Source organism: Gouania willdenowi, chromosome 17, assembly GCF_900634775.1.
Source record: "Gouania willdenowi chromosome 17, fGouWil2.1, whole genome shotgun sequence".
In the NCBI taxonomy this organism is placed as follows: domain Eukaryota; kingdom Metazoa; phylum Chordata; class Actinopteri; order Blenniiformes; family Gobiesocidae; genus Gouania; species Gouania willdenowi.
This window is the reverse complement of record NC_041060.1, coordinates 6,191,440-6,200,349: the sequence shown is the minus strand read 5'-3', so window position 1 is coordinate 6,200,349 and position 8,910 is coordinate 6,191,440. Positions and strand designations below refer to the sequence as shown.

Sequence of the window (8,910 nt, the reverse complement as noted above, 5' to 3'; positions counted from 1 at the left end):
AGCTGCACATATTGAGGTGTACTTCCATATGACCCAAATCTCTGCACTGTAAAGTGCAACAGCAAATCAACATATCTAAAACAAATAGAAGTAAAATAAAATGATGACTACAAACAAAGAATAGAACAAGGACAAAAATAACTTGTATAACTAATAGGAGCAATTTTTTTTTTTTTTTTTAAATCAGCATTGATATCAGATGTGCATTTACACAATAGGCTGTCTGCGTGCATGTGAATCTTACCTTTAAATGCTATTGTGTTTTTTTTACATGTGCATCAAAGTGCTTCTCCAATTTATATATCTTAAATGAAGTTAAATGTAGTTTTGTCAGCGTCACATCAGATCCACACAGTGACGTTTTCACACAATTATTCTCCTTTTATTGGACAGGTCGTTTTCTAAGAACAGATTGGTCAGGAGGCGGGACTATATGCTGGCTTGAATCTTATCCAGGATTATTATTATCACTGGACTACAGCTTTATCTGATAATAAAATTATTGTCTTCCAGCAGCTTTAAACAGTAGCCCCACAAACCTGCTGTGCAACATCTGGTCTGGGTCCCAGCTCGAGGAGGCGACGTGCGAAACTAGCGGCCGTCTTAAAATTGCCCAGTTTGAAGAAGAGGTTCAGAGCCGTGCGCAGAACCAGCATCATGTGGACCGGCTGCAGGTTACAGTGGGTGAAATACGCAGTCATCTACAAAAGAAACACAAAGATAGAAGATGGTGGAATTCACTCTATTTGTAGATGATACATTGTCACACTTTACCTCACAAAGCCTCTTCTGCTGCTCCAACGTGTCTTTAGGCAACTTCTTCCTCTCAGTCTCCATCGTCAGACCCACGATGTATTCTCGACAGATAGTGATCAGCTGCTGGGCCTGAAAAAAAAAAAAAAAATCACGATAGATACTTAAGAATGGAAGAGTACTGCATTCTCTTGAAGGAAAAAAACAAGTAATTATTAATTTTTTTTGTCCTTTTTTCGGGCAATTTTTTTCTTCGGTTTTGGGACACATTTTTATCTCTTTTCCACCCTATTTTTTTCAAGTTTTTTGGACAAACTTTTTGTTTTGTTTTTCCGACTAATTCTTTTTCTATTTTTCAAGCAAAAATAGAAAAAAAAAAGAGCTTAAAGGACATTTGAAACAACAGATGTAATTATTTCTTCTGAGAACAAACATGGCCTCCTTGTTTAATTTGATAAAAATCTACTTTCAACTTGATTTAATTTAAATTCAGACACAGAGATCGTTCTATCTTTAAGCCATAATATTGATGGCATTACAATTAGTCTATTGACTTTACACAGGCATCCGAGGACTTTGCGGTTGATCAGAATGAAAGCCTACTCTGATCTGTGGGACATAGCAACGTTTGTTATTTATTTATTATTTCTTAATTAATCTGAAAAACAGAGAGAAATAGCCAAAAAAAAAAAAAAAAAAAAAACCAAGTGAATGTAATACGCTTTCGTACATTAAAAATAAACCTGATCACAAACTAAACAGCTTTTTATTTGGCTTACCTCTGCAATGTCCTGCCTGTTATCCACCACCAGTAGAGGAACCGACAGCAAAATGGTTCAGAAACGCTCAACGGCTTCTAATTGGCAATTTTTAAACAAATTTCTGTTTAAAAAAAAAAAATCTGATTCCACCATCTATAATTCATAACTCTTCTCTGTAACGGCAGCACTACTGTCTTCCGTCCACCACGGAACTGATTTTCTTTTTATTTTCCCACTACTTTCAGGTACGGTCTGCCCTACGGCCTCAATTAATATTTTCCATATCTTACTATCAATATCATTTTTCAGGGCTACTTGATCAATCTCTCTTTCACTTCTATTTCTAAAAACCTCCCATTTAGCTTTAGCAAACATCCATCTTCCAGCTAAACTGCTCTGTGACACTATTCTTGAAACAAAATTCTCGTTATTATAGGGAAATGATCACTGCCCATGGTTGATTCCTCCACCACCCTGATTATACTCCATACCATCTTCACCAGTACTTAGATCTTCAACTGCACTCTCTGGTTCATTTCCAGTACAGACTTGCCTACCCGACTCCACCATTATCGCCTTCTTCCTCTCTTTATTCTTCATTTTTTGAGCCGATCCTTGAATCGTGTCACCAGCCAGTATCGACAAATCCTTGCTTCGTACTTCTACCGAGTTTTCTCAGCTATTATAGTAGGATTTGACCATAAGCGACACAACTTGCTTGAAAGAGAGGAAATAGTGATCGTCTAGTTCTTTTAGGTTTAAGACAGCAAACTGAATGGGGTGCTGATCAGGGCACAGGAATGAAGAGATGAGACGTCCTTTCTCTTTAACTGGGATGTGTTCCAGCTGTATTTTATTCCCATTAACAGCAGATTAAATGCTAGTTGTTGGAGTAGTTCTAATATTGTATAGTTTTCTGGTCATGGACTACAGACAAACTGGAGCACACAGGAACAGGAGTAAGAACTGCACACAACTCGGAAGAACGCTTTAAAGGACAGGAACTAGTTAAACATCCGAATCAGGCTCGTACTTGGACGACTGCCCAAACTAAACTACTGGTCACGTGCACACTGCTCACTGAAACCGAGTGCCTCTTAAAGAGGCAGGCACTTAAATCAGAGCCTTTTAAACAGCCGCCCCCAAAAGTGCATCGAACTTTTGTTTGAAAGAAAGGCTATTCAACTAACAATAGAGGAGAAGGACTGAGAGGGATCTTCCTCGCTTGATGGAAGAGCTGGTAACACCACCAACCGAGCCACCGGCCGGGTGTAGACGTGTCCTTTAACATCCACTTCAGCAGACCTGATGAACCCATCATCACTGCGGTGAATCTTCACAACATGTCCGATGGGCCATAGGGCCCGAGGTAGCTGTGGATCAACCATCATGACAACTGCCTTTTCCAGGAGTTCGGGAGGAGAGGAATGCCATTTCTGCCTAGTCTGTAGGCTAGGAAGGTAATCTCTGATGAACCTACACCAGAACTGATCGGCGAGAATCTGTGAATGCCTCCAGCGTCTACGGGTCAAGATGTCAGTCCCTGGGTAGACCACTTGTGGAAGAGATCCATCTGGCCGCCCCATCAGCAGACTGTTGGGTGTTACAGGGTCGATATCTGCGATATCAGCAGATACGTAACCTAGGGGCTTCGAGTTCAGGACAGCCTCCACTTCTAGGAGTACTGTTTGGAGGACATCTTCAGGTAGAGGTTGTGATCCCACGCTAGTGTAGAGTGCGGACTTGACTGAGCGAACCTCTCTTTCCCACACTCCACCAAAGTGTGGGGCTGCTGGAGGGTTGAACCTGAACTGGATCCTTTGACGAGCGAGTTGATCTTGCAGGGTTTGTGCCATGCTTTCATAGGCTTCTCTGAGCTCCCGTTCACCTCCCCTAAAGTTCGTTCCATTGTCCGACCATATTTCTGCAGGGGTTCCTCTTCTAGCAATAAAGCGCCTCAGAGCCATCAGGTAGGCGTCTGCATCCATCGTCTTGAGTAGATCCAAATGTACGGCCCTGGTGGTTAAACACTTGAATATAATTCCCCAGCGCTTTTCCTGGCGTCTGCCCACTTTCACCACCATAGGCCCGAAGCAATCCACACCAGTGGAGTAGAAGGCTGGTTTGTGTAATTGAAGACGAGCAGTGGGTAAGTCAGCCATTCTGGGGATTGAGGGCCTAGCTCTCCAGCGCTGACACTCAGGACATGCATGTTGGTATCTTCTGATTGCCTCCCGCCCTCGAAGTACCCAGAATTTTCTACGCAGCTCTGCAAAGACCCGCTCTGGACCAGGGTGATGGAGATCTGCATCATACTTCTGAATGAGCAAGCCTGTAACTCGATGTGAAGGATCGAGGACAACCGGGTGCAGGGTTAAGTCGACTTGACCTTCCAATCGTCGGAGTCTGCCACCCACTCTTATCAGATTGGTGGACTCGTCCCAGTTGGGCGCTAGGGTGAGCAAACGACTTCCTGATGAGACAGGTTTCCCAGCTGCTAGGTGCTTATATTCATCCGGAAAGGATTGTCGTTGGGCTTGTTGGAGAGTGTGTATCTCTGCTTGACGATACTCCTCAGCACTTGGTGACGAATTTGAGGTGGAAGACCCCTGAAGGTTTTGAGCTGTAACATCCAGGAGTTCCTGCCAGGTGTTGCACATTTCTTCAGCCAAGAGCGAAGTAGTAGGTGAGGTGGTCGTTAGGCCACAGAAAGCAGCCTTCCGGAACTCAGTCTCATCCTTCAGTGGTTCTGTGCAGGGCTTCTCCGGCCAGGTATCGGGGCTCTGGAGGAGAAACGGAGGTCCTTGTGACCATCGGTTTGGTGCTAGGAGGGCCTTTAGGGTCTTCCCTCGAGTCACGTCATCGGCAGGATTGTTTAAAGAGTCTACATAGCGCCATGTGCAGTTCTCAGTCAACTCCTGTATCTCGGCTACTCTGGCCCCAACGAACACCTTAAATTTGCAGGACTGGGAATGTAGCCAGGTTAGCACAGTAGTGGAGTCTGACCACAACACGATGCGTTCAACCTTCAGGGTTAGTTCCTTCTTAAGGACTTGTGCCATCTGTGATGCTGCAAGTGCTGCACAGAGCTCCAAGCGAGGGATAGAATGCAGACGTTTTGGAGCCACTCTGGAACGAGCAAGAATGAAGGAGAGGTGAATGCGGCCTTTGGCGTCCTCTGTTCTCAAGTAAGCTACGGCCCCGTAGGCTTTCTCAGAGGCATCTGCAAAAATGTGCACCTCACGGACAGCGTTCTTTAGGTTGGTGTCTGTAGGCACATATGCACGTGGAAGGGTGAGGAGAGGGAGGGACTCAAGCTCTTCCTCCCATTCAGACCAGGCCTGCAGGAGTTCTGATGGCAAGTTGCAGTCATCCCAACCACGATGTTTGTCCCAAAGCTGTCGGACAATAAGCTTTGCTCGGGTGGTGAAGGGTAACAGGTAGCCCAATGGATCATATTGGGATGCTAGCACTCGATAAATGTTTCTCAGGGTGAGTGCCTCATAGGTTATCGGCCGGTGTTTGTAGCCTAAGATGTCTAGTTCCCAGTTCCAGCTGAGGCCCAATGTTGACTCCAGAGGGTTGGACTTATCTTGTGCTAGCCAGAGGTCAAGGCTTTCTGATCTGGACTCTTGAGGCAGGTGGCTCAGGGCAGTGGTTTCGTTACAGGCCCACTGACGTAACTCAAAGCCTGCAGAGGCCAGAAGCTCTCTGAGCCGGTCAACAAGTATCTTGGCTTCCCTTGGTGTAGGCACACTCTGTAGGCAGTCATCCACGTAGAAGCACTTCTCAACCGAAAATCTCAGGTCGTCGAGAGGTTGGGTGTGGTCGAGAACATGGAGCTGTAGGGCATAAGATGCACAGCAGGGGCTGCACGTGGTGCCAAAGGGTAAGACCTGCCACTCAAATATTTTAGGAGGCTCATTCATTTTCAAGTCACGCCACAGGAACCTTAGCAGGGGGCGATCTTCAGCTAAGAGACGTACTTGGTGAAACATTCCCTTGATGTCTCCACTGACTGCTATCGGATGTTCACGAAACCTCAACAGGACTCCAAGTAGGGAGGCGCCAAGGGTAGGGCCAGGAAGTAGGTACTGGTTCAGGCTCTGTCCAAGGTAGGTGTGAGAACAGTTGAAAACAAGGCGATTCTTTCCATTATGACTGACAAGGTGATGGGGGATGTACCAGACCTCTTTGGGGGGGAAGTCCTCACTGACTTCACGCACCACTCCTGCAGTAATAAGCTTTTGCATTTCCTTCTTATAGGCTTCTGCTTGTTCGGGGCGCTTCTGGAGTCGCCTTTCGGTACTACGCAGCTGTGGCATGACTGACTCTTTTGGTGCGTGAAGCAGGGGCATGTCTGCGTGACGAACTAGTGGTGTAGCATACCTGAGGACACCATCAATCTCCACCCGAACAGTATTGGCTTTAAGACGTGCGACAGCCTGCTGATCCTGCTTAGACCGCGTAACCTCTTTCTCTGGTCTGTAAGTTACTGTATCTACTTGCCATAGCCTTTCGACGTGCTTGTACAGTTCATCTGGTGGTGGCGTTGTTGAGGTGAACAGACACTGCGCAGGGCCAGTTAGCCGCCCCATGCCCTGGATAGGGCCTTGAAGGGTCCACCCAAGTCTGGTGCAGACTGCTGCTGGGCCACCAGGTGGGCCAAGTCTGACGGGCTCCACTGGAGTTGTGAGGTGGGGATGGTCAGACCCGATAAGGAGTGAAGGTTTGGCTTCTCTAAAGGCAGGTATAGGGATGCCACGTAGGTGCTTAAACTTTCTTTGAAGGCGGTCGATAGGGTAGGTGTGGGGAGCTAGGCTGAGGCGACAAGCTGTGAAGGCACGATCAATCTTATAGCTTGTCTGAGGATTGGCAGCTGAGGAGATGCTGAAAGACACAGTATGTCCCTTAAGCACCTGAATATCTTGGCGGACAGTCCTTAGTGGAAGATCTTCAGGGATGCCCTTCATACCTAGAGACTTAGCTGCATCTGGTAGAAGCATAGTCCTTTCTGACCCATCGTCGAGGATCGCGAAGGTGTCTAACGTCTGCTCTCCATAATGCACAAGCACCGGAACAATCTTTAACAAGACCCGATTCTCTGCTCCAGGTCGGTCGAGGTACAGCGAGTCGGAGGCTGAGCTGGTTAGGCAGCTCTCTTCCTTTGCTGGTGCGTTACTTTTCTCTGGTCTCAGGTTTATCTCGTGGAGGGCCAGGAGGTGTTTTCCCTGACAGATGTTGCAGGGTTTCTTCAACGTGCACTGGGCTGCCTGATGGGTTCGTGCACAGCGCCAGCACCGTCTGTTAACCTGGATCCACTCTCTGAGCTGGTCTTTGGACAATTTAGCAACATTGTTACACTGACTCAGGTAGTGTTCATTACTATCACAGTAGGCACAGTAGACTTTACTTTTGGTTTTATTATTAGCTGAACTCTCTCTTTGATACAGGGGGGTAGTCTTTGAGGCTTCTTCAGCACCATGCAGGACTGTCACTGTTTGTCGTGGAGGGCGTGAATCCATTCGCACGTTCTGCCTTTGTTTGGTGCTTCTTCCCATGGCATGGCTGTCGAAATCCTGGCACCATGACTCATAGCGGAGCCATTCTGATAAATCGATTAAGGAGTGGGTAGCCCCAGGCTGCTTGAATTGGTAACGACGGAAGTCAGCACGTTGTTCGGCAGGTAGTTTGCTCAAAAGTCGAGCTACATGTGAACCACACTTCAGTTCAACATTCCCTTCTGGACCTAAGGTTTGCAGCAGTCCCACTAGTGATTGTACTTGGAGAGAGAACCTTTGGAATGCGGTGATGTCACCACGCTTGACCTCGGGGGCTTCAAGGACGTTGGCTATCTTTCTTAGGGCAAGCTGATGTGGTTGGCCGTATTTATCATGGAGAGCTGTCATAGTGTCAGTATAAGGGTTTGGCGAGTTCAGATAAGCATCAGCTATGAGCTTAGCCTCTTCTAATCTCAGGTGGTCCACTAGTACTTGGTACTTAAAGAGCTCTGTAGAGTTATGTGGGAGAAGGTTCTCTAGTGCGATCCGGAGCCTCGTAAATTCACTGGGATCTGGATTAATGAATTTAGGAATGGTGGGTTTTGGGCCTCTATACACTATTTCAGATATCAAAGGCTGCTGGTAGGTTTGCGTAGGGTAGGGGCGCTGAACCGAAGGGTGTGCAGGTGAGTAGGTCGGTAACTCTGGGTCAGAAGCAGAGGCCATGAACTGGGGATATGGCTGTAGCAATGGTTGAGGCTTCCTTGCCAGAGGAGGAGGGGGTTGAAGGGTGTAATAGGTTTGGCTTCTATCGGGCTGTTGCTGCTCCACTTTCAGGTTGTGCATGTTTCTATGCAAGCCTTCATAAGGCTCAGGCCACGGTGGGGGTTCAGGCCAGTCCTCCTCCTCCTCCACTGCAGCTTGAACAGGTTGACTTTTAGGGGGTGCAGCGCTGGTTAGTGGAGACTGGTGGGCGCAGTATCCTGAGGCTGGGCTATGAACTCCACCTATCTCTGTTCTCAAAGAGCGAGCGGTCTCGAGTAACTCTTTAATCTCGTTTCTGGCTTCCTGAAGTTCCTTTAAACCTGACTGGAAAGCCTTTTGTGATTGGAGCAGTTTAGTGTTCTCCTCTTGGATAGCTCTAATCTCTGGGTAGCGTGAGTCCTCGTACCGGGTCCTTTGGTAGGAAGGTGAATATCCCTGTTGAGCGTCGATCTCAGAGTATTGTCTCCGGAAGTGGCTAGAGGCTAGCTGAGGAATCTCGTGTTGAGCAGCACCCTCATAACGGCTACCGGAGCGAGTCTGAGGTGGCTGGAGGGGGGTCATCTGGACCGGACCCTCCCATGCGAGGTGTACTCTTCTCTCAGGGCTAGGAGATGGTAAGTCCCACTGAAGCTGTTCTCTTGGATTATATCCTGCATAATCGACTTCAAAATCTTGTAATCTATCAGGTAGACGTGTTCGCCGCTTTGGTCTCACATCAGGGTCCATCTCTCCTTGAGGGTCCATCCTGGGTGCTGTCTATCCGGCTCGAAGGACCAATGAAAGAGAGGAAATAATGATCGTCTAGTTCTTTTAGGTTTAAGACAGCAAACTGAATGGGGTGCTGATCAGGGCACAGGAATGAAGAGATGAGACGTCCTTTCTCTTTAACTGGGATGTGTTCCAGCTGTATTTTATTCCCATTAACAGCAGATTAAATGCTAGTTGTTGGAGTAGTTCTAATATTGTATAGTTTTCTGGTCATGGACTACAGACAAACTGGAGCACACAGGAACAGGAGTAAGAACTGCACACAACTCGGAAGAACGCTTTAAAGGACAGGAACTAGTTAAACATCCGAATCAGGCTCGTACTTGGACGACTGCCCAAACTAAACTACTGGTCACGTGCAC

At 47.1% G+C, this 8,910-nt stretch overlaps 1 long non-coding RNA gene across 1 annotated transcript; it reads right to left on the bottom strand.

The window, feature by feature from the left end:
• Positions 1-627: 627 nt before the first annotated feature.
• On the bottom strand, positions 628-1,653 carry LOC114478754 (uncharacterized). Its single transcript, XR_003675905.1, has 3 exons — positions 1,533-1,653; positions 775-885; positions 628-701 (listed from the first exon to the last, which is right to left on the bottom strand). It is a non-coding gene; the product is annotated as an uncharacterized LOC114478754 (long non-coding RNA).
• Positions 1,654-8,910: the final 7,257 nt, after the last annotated feature.